Source organism: Mirounga angustirostris, unplaced genomic scaffold, assembly GCF_029215605.1.
Source record: "Mirounga angustirostris isolate CCGP_5_RB_7025 unplaced genomic scaffold, mMirAng1.0.hap1 SCAF_2, whole genome shotgun sequence".
In the NCBI taxonomy this organism is placed as follows: Eukaryota; Metazoa; Chordata; class Mammalia; order Carnivora; family Phocidae; genus Mirounga; species Mirounga angustirostris.
The window spans coordinates 182,475,885-182,490,438 of NW_026991710.1; the positions used below are offsets into that span (position 1 = coordinate 182,475,885).

Consider the following 14,554-nt stretch of genomic DNA (forward strand, 5'->3'; position numbering starts at 1 on the left):
ATCCTTGACCTACAACTGTAATTGTGAGAAAACCTTCTTCCAGATTACCATTTTTTTTAAAAAAAATTATTTTATTATGTTATGTTAATCACCATACATTGCATCATTAGTTTTTGATATAGTGTTCCATGATTCATTGTTTGCATATAACACCCAGTGCTCCATTCAAAATGTGCCCTCCTTAATACCCATCACCAGGCTAACCCATCCCCCACCCCCCTCCCCTCTAGAACCCTCAGTTTGTTTCTCAGAGTCCATAGTCTCTCATGGTTCGTCTCCTCCTCCGATTCCCCACCCCCTTCATTTTTCTCTTCCTCTAACTTCTTCTTCTTCTTTTTTTTTTAACATATAATGTATTATTTGTTTCAGAGGTACAGGTCTGTAATTCAACAGTCTTGCACAATTCACAGTGCTCATCATAGCCCACACCCTCCCCAGTGTCCATCACCTAGCCACCTCATCCCTCCCACACCCCACCACTCCATCAACCCTCAGTTTGTTTCCTGAGATTAAGAATTCCTCATATCAGTGAGATCATATGATACATGTCTTTCTCTGATTGACTTATTTCGCTTAGCATAATACCCACTAGTTCCATCCATGTTGTTGCAAATGGCAAGATTTCGGGTTTTTTTTTGATGGCTGCATAATATTCCATTGTATATATATACCACATCTTCTTTATCCATTCATCTGTCGATGGACATCTCGGCTCTTTCTATAGTTTGGCTATTGTGGACATTGCTGTTGTAAACATTGGGGTGCACATACCCCCTTGGATCACTACATTTGTATCTTTGGGGTAAATACCCAGTAGCGCAATTGCTGAGTCATAGGTTAGCTCTATTTTCAACTTTTTGAGGAACCTCCATACTGATTTCCAGAGTGGCTGCCATTCCCACCAACAGTGTAGGAGGGTTCCCCTTTCTCCACATCCCCGCCAACATCTGTCGTTTCCTGACTTATTAATTTTAGCCATTCTGACTGGTGTGAGGTGATATCTCATTGAGGTTTTGATTTGGATTTCCCTGATGCCAAGCTATGTAGAGCACTTTTTCATGTGTCTGTTGCCATTTGGATGTCTTCTTATGTCTGTTTATGTCTTCTGCCCATTTCTTGATTGGATTCTTTGTTCTTTGGGTGTTGACTTTGATAAGTTCTTTATAGATTTTGGATACTAGCCCTTTATCTGATACATCATTTTCAAATATCTTCTCCCATTCTGTCAGTTGTCTTTTGGTTTTGTTGACTGTTTCCTTTGCTGTGCAAAAGCTTTTTATCTTGATGAAGTCCCAATAGTTCATTTTTGCCCTTGCTTCCCTTGCCTTTGGCGATGTTTCTAGGAAGAAGTTGCTGTGGCTGAGGTCGAAGAGGTTGCTGCCTGTATTCTCCTCGAGGATGTTGATGGTCTTCTGTCTCACATTGAGGTCTTTCAACCATTTGGAGTCTATTTTTGTGTGTGGTGTAAGGAAATGGTCTAGTTTCATTCTTCTGCATGTGGCTGTCTAATTTTCCCAACACCATTTGTTGAAGAGACTGTCTTTTTAACATTGGACATTCTTTCCTGCTTTGTCGAAGATTAGTTGACCATAGAGTTGAGGGTCCATTTCTGAGCTCTCTATTCTGTTCCATTGACCTATGTGTCTGTTTTTGTGCCAGTACCATACTGTCTTGATGATGACAGCTTTGTAATAGAGCTGGAAGTCCGGAATTGTGATGCCGCCGGCTTTGCTTTTCTTTTTCAACATTCCCCTGGCTATTCAGGATTTTTTCTGGTTCCATACAAATTTTAGGATTATTTGTTCCATTTCTATGAAAAAAGTGGATGGTATTTTGATAGGGATTGCATTAAATGTGTAGACTGCTCTAGGTAGCATTGATATCTTCACAATATTTGTTCTTCCAGTCCATGAGCATGGAACGTTTTTCCATTTCTTTGTGTCTTCCTCAATTTCTTTCATGAGTATTCTATAGTTTTCTGAGTACAGATCCTTTGTCTCTTTGGTTAGATTTATTCCTAGGTCAGATTACCATTTTTTATTTACATTTAGGCTTTCCTGGGTGCCCTATCATGCAGTTAGAATTCTCTGGCTTTGGTATTAATTTCTGAGTTTGGAGAAGAGCGTATCAATGAGGTACATTTGCAAATATCAGAAATCAACTCTGGCTAATTTAAGTATAAATTCACTAGAAGTAATAATAAAAGAATCAATTACAAGTCTTGAGAACCATATTCAAAATATGTAGGAACCCAGTGAAACTAGGCAGCTTGAAGAGCTGCTTCCTTGAGGCTGCTGTGCTATTAAGAGTACTGTTACAATGGCTTTACAGACTCTACCATCCTCGAAGCTTTGCGTCACTTTCTCAAGATCCCAGACCTGGGCAGGAGCTCTGATTGGTCAAGCCTTGGTTATGTGCCTCTGCTCTACCTTCCCAGGTGCAAAGAGATCAGATGTCTGCTCTCTCTTTGACTTCTGTAATGGGGAATGTTCCATATAGAAAATGTGGGCACTGTTTTTTTTTTTTTTAATTTTATGTATTATGATTAATCTTGTCTCTGAACTTCAAGATTCCCACTCTTTGAAGACCTGGGTGGGCTCTTGAATCAGCCTTGGCCTTTGTCTTTCTATTTTTTTTCCAACTACCTACCAGGTTATTAAAGTTGTAGCTAAGGTTCATTGAGTTTGGCAAAAGTCCAATAGTCACAACTCGGTTTTGGTTTTAGTGCTCTGCTTACGTTCCAGGTCTCTGGTTTGACTTAGGTTTATAATTCTTAATATTTCTTACTTTCTTGCCAGCTCATCAGTGTACTTCAAAAAGATTTAAAGATATTGTATCTACTATTTTACCAGTGTGCATATCTAGTATTTCTATAAGCATACATGGGGGAAATAGGAGTTATGACTAGTTCTTTGTAATTGCTGTGTTAAAAAGAATAAAAGTATGCATATGGGAGATAGTGAAAAAAATGATTCCTGGAGGTGAAAGAAGGAGGAGGGAATATATTTAAATAAACATGCTCAGGTGATGAATCAACAGGGCCAAAGTGCTATTAATCAATTCTCAGTAGACAGAGCCAAATATAAACATCATGACATACTTTATTTGGATTATTTATTGTGAGTCTGGTATTTCTTCAATTTAAGCACTTCCTTATAGAATAATATCCCAACCACACACAGACTGGTGAGATGAAAGAGCCAGAGGGCCAAAATATAATAACCATATCAAACCAATAGTATGCATTAGACTTTGGTGCCATTTATGGGATCAGCATCTGTCTGAATTCTCAGCATATCTATTTGGGCTCTGCAGCCCAAGAGAACTCCCACAGGAGTTCATGTTGAGAGCCATGTTGAAGTCAAAATGGGAGTCCTGAAGTTAACTTTTTTTAAGACAACCAGAAGATCAATGGTAAGAAATTGTTTCTATTCTTGTAAGTGGTAGGATTAAATATGGTCACTTCTCCTTAAGTTAAAAAAAAAAAAAGTCTAGTTAATGGAGTGTATTAATGAAGAAAAACATAATTGAGCATGTTGTCAAATTGTTCTGAATCTGCCATAATGGCGTCAGAGGAACCCTTGACTAAACTCCCATCTCTATAATTCTGTTGGATATGTCAGTGTAGGCATGCTCTCTTGTGTAAGCCTGAACTGCCACACAAACTCCCCATGCCTCTGTTTCCCATATACTGTATTTTGTAAACTTGTTGTGAGACTCAAAATATTCATAAAACTTTTATGTATAATACCTAATTGATGATAATTGATACAATAATTGATGCTAGTTGATAGAATACATTGATTCTAATGTAGGATTGATTTTTCATAGTTCTGCCACTTAAATTATATGATCAACTTAAGCAGTATGCAACATATAGTAAAAATTGCACTGTTGAAACTGCCAAAGGTCAAATAAATACCTTTCCCCCTGTAATATGTGCAATCGTGTTTCATTTAACCAGCAATATGGGAACATATAAATGACTTTTTCAGGTAATTGAGAGTTACCCCTTAAAGAACTTTAACTTTTTAAAACTTTAACTTATTTGAATGGAAAACATTAAGAATTGCATTGCCCACCCTTTGAACTTAGAGATAAAAGCACCGAAAAGTGTAAAGATTAATCGAATTAACATTTCCATCACACAGATTTTCCTTCTTTATAAATAGAGGATATTGAGTACAATTTAGTATTTATAAAATGCCTTCATATTAGCATAAACACTATTATTACACCATTCTGTGTGATGAGATATACTCAGTAGTTCGTGGAGTATGTGGATGGTTCAAACTTTTATTTACATGCTTGTAGAAAATATGGAAAGCAGAGAAGAAAATAAAGATGACTAGAAAGAACCTCACTAAGCAGACATAATCATTATTTCTTAATAAAGTTAATATGTTACTGTCTGTATGCTTTTCTAGTACTTTCTTAACTTTTTAATATATCGTGAACATTTTCTCATAGCCTTTGATTGTCTTAATTGACTTACATTCTAATGGTTGTATGGTGGTACCTTCATTTTCTTAATCAATCTCCCATTGGTAGACATTTATATTTTCCCAATATTTAGCTATTGTAAGCAATGCTGCAGTAAATATCTTTGTACATGAATATCAATGGACATCTTAATCAACTAACATATTCAGCAAGAGCTCATGGAGCACTGACAACATGTTAGGCAATATTCTAAGTGTTTGGAATACAAAACAGAATAATCCTTGCCCTCATAGAATTTATATTCTAGTAGACAGAGACTGACAATTAAAGCTCTAGTCCATAGTAACTACTTTCAGATGATAGTGACATGTTTTGTGAAGCAGTGGTTCACAAACTTTTTGTTCTCAGGACTCCTTTACATACCTTAAAATTATTGAGGACCCCTAAGAGCTTTTGCTTTTATGCATTATATCTGTTTATACTCACTATATTAGGAATTAACCTGAGAAATTTAAAAAAGATATATTAACTCATTTAAAAATTATAAACCCAGTACACTTTAAGTAAGCAATAATTTTTATAAAAATAACTATATTTTCCAAAATCCAAAAAAAATAGTGAGAAAAATGAAGTTGTTTTACATTTTTGTAATATTTTTTAATGTCTGATTAACAGATGGCAGCTGGATCTCATATCTTTCTATATGCAGTTTGTTGTGATAAATGGTTTTGGTTGTATAAGAGAAAACTCAGCCTCATATAGATATATAATTAGAAAAAGGAGGAGTATTTTAATAATCTTTTCACATATTTATGGGCATTCTTCTTTGATAATTCACCAAAACTTGACTAGTGGAAGCCTCTTAAAAGTTATTTGCAGTGTGGAATCTGAAGCTATATTGATAAACTTTTATACTGTTATATTAAAACCCACTGTTATATCTTGAACTTTGAATGGATTTGTTATACATGCATGATTTTATAATGTTATACATTGGTAATTTTGAAAATATTGGTTTATGACTTATGCAGATCTTCCAAATATTGTCCCACTTTAAAATATAATACTCCAAAGTCATGTTCATTCCTATTATCACCAATCTCATTAGAAAAGTCTTGAGGTATTGGGAAACTTTCATGCTGGAAGTGTATTGTTGGCAATAAACACTCTCCTTGAAGTGACAGACCCACTTTATTTAATTTTTGTGAATATGTGTGTGAAATGCCCAAGTCTGAACAACCATAGTTTACCTGCCATTCTTTCAACTAAAAATGTTTCCTTAGAAAACCCTGGCTAGCTAAGCTCACAACTCAATCACACAAGTGATTTTCTTTGAGGTGACTATCTTAATTAAATGTGCAACAGAAGTGCTTTATGTATGTTTCTCAGTTCATCACATAGGATATTAAAATAGCCTGTACCTAAGGATTGAATTTGATAAAATTGATAATGTATGTTGCATCTTTAAGGTAATTCCTAAGTCTACTGAACATGTTTTCCTATTATCAGTGCTTGGAGGTGAAAAATACAGTGAGTATTAGCAGAGTTTGTTGCCTCTGCCTTGATCTGTGCTAAGTTACCCAGCAGTTTACCTGCCATTGCTATTGTAAAATCACTGTAAATGTCAACACTGGAAAAAGCAAGTATGTCTTAGTACTATTATGAAATAATACTTGCTTAACCCTGAAAGGGTCTTGGGGACATCCATGGGTTGGTGGACCCCACATTGAACGCTACAGTCTTGGAGAGCAGCCATAGGGTACCTCTTCCCTCCAAGAAAGGTGGTTTTATGCTTTTTGTTTTTTTAAGATCAAGAGAAGCAGTTATTCAAGAATTTGATTTAACTTTTGTAACTCTAACACTAAAAAGAATTTTTGATAATTATCCTCTGTTGGCGTTTAAAAAACAAAATATGCAATAATGAATATTTAAAAGAATAAGTGTAGCAATAAACATAATTTATTGAATGCTTACTATGCTCCAGAGACTGTTGTCAAACTCTACATACATTTTTTTTTAGCACACAAGACAACCTTTATAATAGGTAAGTACTATTTTTGCTTCCATCTTAACAATAAGGAATTTAGGTAGTAATGGGGTTAAATAATTTACTCAAGTTTCTCTTAGCTAGTAAGTGACAAAACCAAGCATCCAACTCAGTTCCTTTTAACTCAAACACCAGCTCTATTCATCACTGTCTAAAGATACTAATGAAATATTTTCTAACCTGATTACCTAAATGAAAATTTGGTATTCTTCCAGGTATACATATTAGTTTATCATGGACTTCTCTAACTATAATCATTCAAGTGTTATGTCTTCCAGGAAGTCTTATTGTCTACTTGACCTAATTTAAATTTCCCATTCTAGGGTTTTCATAGTTTCATTTATTGCATGTATCACTGTTTCCCATTATTACTGTTATTCTTAGCCCTGCCATAGTCTCACCTATTATAAGCTCCTTTAGATCAAGTGTAACATCTCATTCATCTTTTAGAGTGTATATGGAAATTAACCGCTGCAGCAGTAGTCTCCTATCCACTAACACTCTGTGAGCTTCAACTCAGCTGCATGGTAGATTGCAAATTGCCACAATCCCTTTGCACTTCCTGTCATCAGAAAGTAGAGCATATTTGGCTCCCTCCTGGATCTGGTCTGACCTTGTATTTGCTTTGGACAACAGAATGCAACAGGAGTGATTTGTGCAAATTCCAGGCCTGGGCCTCCAGAGGCTTTGCATGCTTCTGTTTTCTCTAGGAAACCTGACTAGCCCCCATGTGAATGAACCCTATCTAGCCTGCTGGTGGATGAGAGGCCCTGTGGAACAGAGATGAGTCATCCCAGTTAAGCCATCCTAAACCAGTCAGCCCCTGGTTATCCATGCATCTGACTGCAGTTGTATGAGTGATCAGCCAAGGTCAGCTATGTCTGGCCAGGATTGTCAGAGCTACCCTGATGAAGGTAGCTCAAATTACCAACTCACAAACTATAAGCTAAATAAAGGTTTTCGTGTAAGTCTGGGTTCTTCAGAGAAATAGAACCAATAGGATGTGTATATTTATATATATATATGTGTGTGTGTGTGTGTGTGTATTTGTATATGTATATGTGTATATATGTATGTATATATGTGTGTATGTATATGTAATATATGTATATATAAATAGGGGGGATTTATTTTAAGGAATTGGCTCATGTGACTATGGAGCTGGCAAGTTTGAAATCTGCAGAATAGGCTGGCAGGCTAGAGACCCAGGAAAGAGCTGATGTTTCAGCTTGAGTCCAAAGGTAGTCTAGAGGCAGAATTCCCTTTTCTTTAGACCTCAGTCTTTTTTTAGCCTTTGGTTGATTGGATGATGCCCACCAACTTAATGGAGGGTAATCTGCTTTACTCAGTGTCTACAGATTTTCATGTTAATGTTAATCTCATCTAAAAAGTACCTTCAAAGTGACAGACTGGTGTTTGACCTAATATCTGGGTCCACTGACTAGCCATGTTGGCACACAAAAGCGACCATCACAATCACCAGGTTTAGAATGTTTTTTTTACAGAAAAAAAACTATCTGATCTACTTTGTATCCATCATCCCTGCTGATCTCTGAACTCTGCACACTCAGCAGTCTTCAGAATTATTCAGCAAAGAGTTGCAAAGTTTACTAATTTCAAAAGAGAAAATAATTTTATTCTTCATGAAATTTTAAACTTTGAAATATATATTAATAGAGCAAATAGTTATAAATGTTGGCAATAGTTTTCTATAAACAAACTTCCTCTCTTTAGGACTGTAGTTGAATAAGACATACGTCCAAGAACAAATCAAAGCAAATATGTAATTGTCGGGGCGCCTGGGTGGCTCAGTTGGTTGGGCAACTGCCTTCGGCTCAGGTCATGATCCTGGAGTCGCAGGATCGAGTCCCGCATCGGGCTCCCTGCTCGGCAGGGAGTCTGCTTCTCCCTCTGACCCTCCTCCCTCTCATGCTCTCTGTCTCTCATTCTCTCTCTCAAATAAATAAATAAAATCTTAAAAAAAAATATGTAATTGTCTTTCCTGAAAGAAGGTTTTGGTTTTTGTGTAGAAAATTCTTTTATTCCTTATCTAATAAATGTTAATTAACCTCCTTACCTATTCCATGCCAGACCTTGTGCTAGACATTCCCTTTCAGCATTAATCTCTGCTCTCCTGGTACAGAAGTAAACCAGAGCATCTTGTTCCCATAGGAGTTCATTCTTTTCTTAAAACAATTTGCTGTTTTTTATGTTCTGTCTCTATTCTGTGTGTTTAAGTACTTTCACTAGAATAATATGCATTGGCTGTTCTCATGGAAGAAATTGCTCTTTTTTCCCCTCACTCCAAAAACAGTGTAGTATTGAACTGGTCCAGCATAGTGCTTCTTGCCAGTTCTTTGTTTCTTCATTTTGTTCACAGATCTCTTGAGGCAAGAATTACAAGCAGTGCATTGTTTGTATTTCTGCCTTTTGGCAGCAAAAAAGAGTTTAAAAACACTCCAGTAAGGGTATTTCCCGTGCCCTGAAATAAAAGAACTAGATGAAAGTGCTACTCACTTGAGATCTGCAAAACTTTCCAACTACAGCTAAATCTTGGCTTTTGACTCTTCTTCAGTTCTGAAACAAGGGAATCTGCCTTCTTCCTTGAAAATTTCTCATTTGACTGTAAACATTCTAAATGCATTCTACTATCTTTGAGGACAAAATTTATGTAGAAAGCAGATATAATTCTAATAAGAACCATGTACAGGAGCCTTAATGTGTGGTTATACTGGCTGAACACTTTGCAAACATTATCTAATTTAACCCTTATGACAATCATGCAAAAGTTTGGTATTAAATTAAGGAAAATGAAGCAAAGATATTTATTTAATAGAGTAATTTGTCTAAGGATACTCAGCTAGTAAGTGGCAGACTGGGCATGAACACCACAGCCCATGGTCCTGATCACTACATTAGACAGTGTGACAAGATTAATAAACCAAAGCATTGTTTGCAGTGTGGTGGTGCAGTTCCAGCTCATTGGAAGTGTTTAAGAGCGTAGGTCTTAGACCAAGACTGCCTCAGATCAGTTCTTTGCTGCTTTACTAATTAGCTATTATTTAATTGCTCTATGTCTCAGTTTTTTTCTCTTTAAAATGAGGATAATGATATGCGTTTTCCTTGGGTTGTTACAGGGATTAAATGATTTAACACATGTAAAGTGCTAATATCGCTTGGCACATACTAAATGCTCTCTAAGTGCTACCTATTCTTGTAAAAATGCATGAATCTTTTTCATCAGGATATCAATTTTTGGGTTTCCTGAGCAGCTACATCAATAATCTTACATTTAGTTGCGAGTGACTTTTAGATTAAAGTTGTTTCTATGTGATACCGAATGACAAAAAAAGCCAATTTGGAAACAAGTCAAACTAATTGCCAATTCAATGAAAATATCAGACTTATTATTTGATGGTCTGAGGAACAAAAGCAGCAACACTTTTTTTTTCCTTAAAGATTTATCTATTTATTTGAGAGAGAGAGAGAGAGAACACAAGCAGGAGGGGCAGAGGGAGAGGGAGAGAGAGAGAGAATTCCAAGCAGACTCCATGCTGAGTGCAGAGCCCTCTATAGGGCTCGATCTAAGGACCCTGAGATCAGGACACTGAGATCATGACCCCAGCTGAAACCGAGTCCCACGATCAACCGACTGTGCCACTCACGTGCCCTGCAGCAGTACTTTTTATAACACAGCTTTTTAAAAGTCTTTCTGTTGGTTGCATAATTATGACAAAGGCAAACTTCAATTTATTAAGAAGAAAAAGGAAGGAAAACCGATGGGGAAGTCAAGAATTTTTCAGTGTGGTTCCATACCATACCCTCTCTTGAGTAATGCAGAGGCTTGGAGCAAAATGTGGAGTGGTCACAATGATAGGAGTTAACCATGTGTTTTTTTTCCCAGGGGTGCCCAAGAGTCCCTGTGCATCTTGGACAAATCAACTATCCTACAATTCAGTTTTTCCTGTTGTAATTGGTGAATTAAAGTTTTTTACTTAACCACTGCCTGAGGAGGTCTCAGAGCACTTGTGTACGGGGCATCTTCTAAGTGGTTTTGATATATAGAATGGAAACATGGGGCTGGCTGGAGCTTTATCTTTTTTTTTTTTTTTTTTTAGAATGTTCCACATAATAGTAATTTCGTATTATTAAATGTGTATATTTTCAAAAGATAGTTACAGTTTCAATAACAACTTTTCTTTATACTCTAGAAAATTGGAAAATACAGAAAAGCATTAAGAATAAAATAGAAATCATTGTAACCCCACCATATTATATACATTGGTGCATTCATCTCCAGTAAAAGGTCGCTTTATTTGTTTATTTATGCATTTATTTAATTTTTGAAGGTTGTTGTTTTAAAGTGTTCATGTGGCTGGGTGATTTCTGAAGATACAGGATAAAATAAAAATTTGGTTATTCATGTCAGCCCCTAGAATGGAGTTATGTGGTACTTGATGCTACTTATTTTATCCTAAATTAAAAAAATATATATATATTTTGAGCTGAAATAAAGGTAGAATTGGTTAATCTGAAAGAATACCTCTGAGACTTGTAAGTCAAAATAAGGCTGTATTGGCCGTTCTGACATGGAAGGTGCTGGCATACGTGACTTCTCAGGAAACCACGTTAGAGCTGGAGCCGGAGTCAGACACAGAGGTGGAACCAGCGCCGGAGTGGGAGTACATGGAGCAGGAAAAACTACAATTTTGTATAGATTACAGGTTGGAGAAGTCGTTGCTACTATTCCTACCATTGGATTTAAAGCTGACACGGTAACATACGAGAGCCTTAGATTCCAAGTCTGGGATTTAGGAGGACAGACAAGTATCAGACCATACTGGGGATGTTATTATTCAAACACAGATGCAATCATTTCTGAGTAGGTAGTTGCGATGGAGACCGGACTGGCATTTCCAAATGAGAGTTAGTTGCCATATTGGAGGAAGAAGAGCTGAGAAAAGCCATTTTAGTGGTGTTTGCAAGTAAACAGGACACGGAACAGGCCATGACTCTCTCAGATTTGGCAAGTTTACTTGGGTTACTTGTATGGAAGGACTGAAAATGACAACTATTCAAAACTTCAGCAACCAGAGGCGTTGGCCGTGATGAGGCAATGGAAGCGTCAGTTGGAACATTAAAGAGCAATCATTCAATCACTTCTGCACTTCTGAAATGAAGACTACATCACATTTCCCTTTGGAAATGTGTTAAGTGTGCTTCATGCTACTAAATGTTAAAAGAGTGTGATTGTTGACATATACTGAACTGACTACAATATATGTAATAAATATAAACAGTATTTGGTTGCAAGGGTAACTCACCATGAGTGAACCAACTGAATGTCTGTTCAATGTAATGTAAAATCCTTCCTTGCTTTCTTGTGTTATGTATTCTATTTGTATGGAATTCTTATTCAAATAGAGTCCCATTCAAGAATGTACTCTTATTGAGGGAAAAAAACCCTCCTATTTTTGAATTAGTAGTTGCTGCTTGTTTGTATAAACACCAATAAATATCTTTTTTTTTGCACGACAAAGTCTTTACTTTCAAATGATTATCAGTACACCAAGTAAGAACATGTATACAAGTTCTTGAATTCTATCATCTAATAATTTTGATTAATAAGAGAAACTAAGAGCAGCCCGAACAATATATACTAGTATTCGTTCCACCCTTAGCCGAAAGGACGACTTAAGGCCGGCTGCGGCTTCACACAAGTTACAGTAACTATTTACTATTTTTTCATAGAGAAAGCCCCTGACCTTCAAGAAAGCTTTAGGGAAAAAAAAAATTTAATCCCCGTCTTTCTTTAAACAGAATTTTTTTTTTTTTTACTACATCTAAGAAAGAAAAAGTACTGATACATATGTTGCTTGAGCTAAAAGGCCTAGGAAAACAGACAATGTATACACATTAAATTTCTAAGAAATATGAGGTAAAAGGAGAAAATCTTTGGATAAGCTCTACGTTTGTACAAAGAAGCTAGATTTGCTATTCTCCAAGAAGTGAAGGGACCTACTACATAATATACAGAAATAACTTAATGCCTTTTCACAAGGATGTAACTACTCAAGATTCGCTGAAGCTTCGTATTCCATGAAGGCATCTAACATGCCAGTCTGCACGCAGAGCTGCTCCTTCCTCCCCTATCCATTTATGCGGTAGTTTTCATGGATTTCTGGCTGGATGTCACAGACAAAGGCCAGCAGGTTATCCAGGACTTCATCCCTGTTCTGCTGGAAGTAGGCCTGCAGGATGGTCATCTTCTCCTGGGTCTCCTTCTCACTTCGGTGCTGCAGCTGCCATGGGATCCCAGAGCCGCAGCTTCCTTGGCCTTGAACTCCTTCTCTCTTTGCAGGTGGTATTGTTCAATTTCAGCCTGAGCTTCTTCTTTGGCCTGCTTCAGCCTCCAGTTCTTTGGCTTGTGGGCCTCTGACACCTGCTCGGTGGCCCGCTTCTCGGCCTGCAGCAGCTGCTAGATACCCTGCGACTGGCTGGCCATGGCGGCCAACACTAATAAATATCTTAACTCAGAAAAACATAAGGCTGTATTATCAAACAGTTTAAATAATAATAATGTGAAGATGAGTTGTAATCATGCATAAAAAAATCATGATTGTCTTACTTTTGGTCAGGCAGTTTCCTGCTTGGGGTGGCCCTTCTAGAGTTGGTGATCTTTGAGGACTGACAGCCCTGTGATAAAATAAAGACATGAAGCTTGAAGATGGGTCTAGGAGTTCAGGTGCTCCTGGGGCACCATCTCCCAGCCTTGGGGGAATGTCTAACCCACCTTGTGTATAACCCGACCTTATAAAAGATAAGATGTGTGTCTCTCATGAATGGTTGGCAATGTCAGAATTGGATGCCAAGTGGCAACAGCAGTGAACCCACACTTATCATCTAAAGCCACACCTGCCCTCGTGCTTGACTAATTCTCAATAACCTCTTCTCTTGAGCAAACATATAATTTTAATATAATATATTTATATATATTATATAATTTATAATATAAATTTAATATAAACATAATTGTGCTTAGGGTTAGATTTGTGAAAAATAATTCACTTCATGTCTTTTTCCCATAGGCTAAAACTCTTCTGGGAGTCTATAGAGGAACTTAACACTAAGATTTCAAACAAGGCAAGAAGGTATCAAACTTCCTCCTTCGGGGCAGTCTGTGATGAAGTTGATTATGCCAGCTGGTAGTTATAACTTCTGCTTGCTTTCCCAGAGCAAACCAAACCCTTTATTTACCATAATCATAACAGACCAGCCTATCCATTATGTTTCTAGGATGTCTTAAGAGTTCAGGGCCACTGTGCTCTTCACAGCACACTTCATGTCTGTAATTTGTGATGTCTGAGATACTCTCAGAGGCAAATAAATTACAGTGTCAAGTTAATGGCTTGTACCTGAGCTCCGAGAATGAACTGGAAGGTCAGTGCAACAGGTGTGGGCTATCATTGCATTCAATAGGTTATGCTTCCGTACACAGTGCCTCAACATTGGAACATAAATTTCTGAATACTGGACATGATAAAGGACAACTTATAACTTTTTGATTGTTGAAGGTGAGAAATGGACCATGAACACATTTTCTCTACAAGTGCCTCTAATTCTTCCAATCATTCTGACACATAGAAGGAAGGAAGGATGCTAGAGACAATCAGCAAAGGAGGGCATGGTCTTCTGTCCTGGTTGACTTCTCTGTGTGTCTTTAGCCTACTTTTCTATATACTGGATGAACTGCAGACAGAATCCCAGGAACTATCTGGTAGCAAGTTCAAAGGAAAGAGTATTAACTCTGTGAGGCATGCATGATAATACCTGGTTTAACACCCAGCTGACAAAGAGGCAAGTTCTGACTCAGGAGCAATTGATGATGGGGCTGAAGAACTGAGTCTACTGACCTCCAGACCACTGGGCGTTCCAGTATGTTGTCCCATCTTTCTGGGATTTAAGCAGGAATGGATTTATTTTCCAATTCAGTTATTGTAGTCTTTGGCTCTGTGACTTATTTTTGGCACTTTCTTATATTTTCTGTCTGTTGGAGTTCTCACT

General features: G+C 37.1%; 2 pseudogenes; one reads left to right on the forward strand and one right to left on the reverse strand.

The window, feature by feature from the left end:
- Window positions 1-9,588: 9,588 nt before the first annotated feature.
- On the forward strand, window positions 9,589-11,669 carry LOC123847750 (ADP-ribosylation factor-like protein 1; annotated as a pseudogene).
- Window positions 11,670-12,139: 470 nt separating this feature from the next.
- LOC123847380 (V-type proton ATPase subunit G 1-like) lies at window positions 12,140-12,995 on the reverse strand (annotated as a pseudogene).
- Window positions 12,996-14,554: the final 1,559 nt, after the last annotated feature.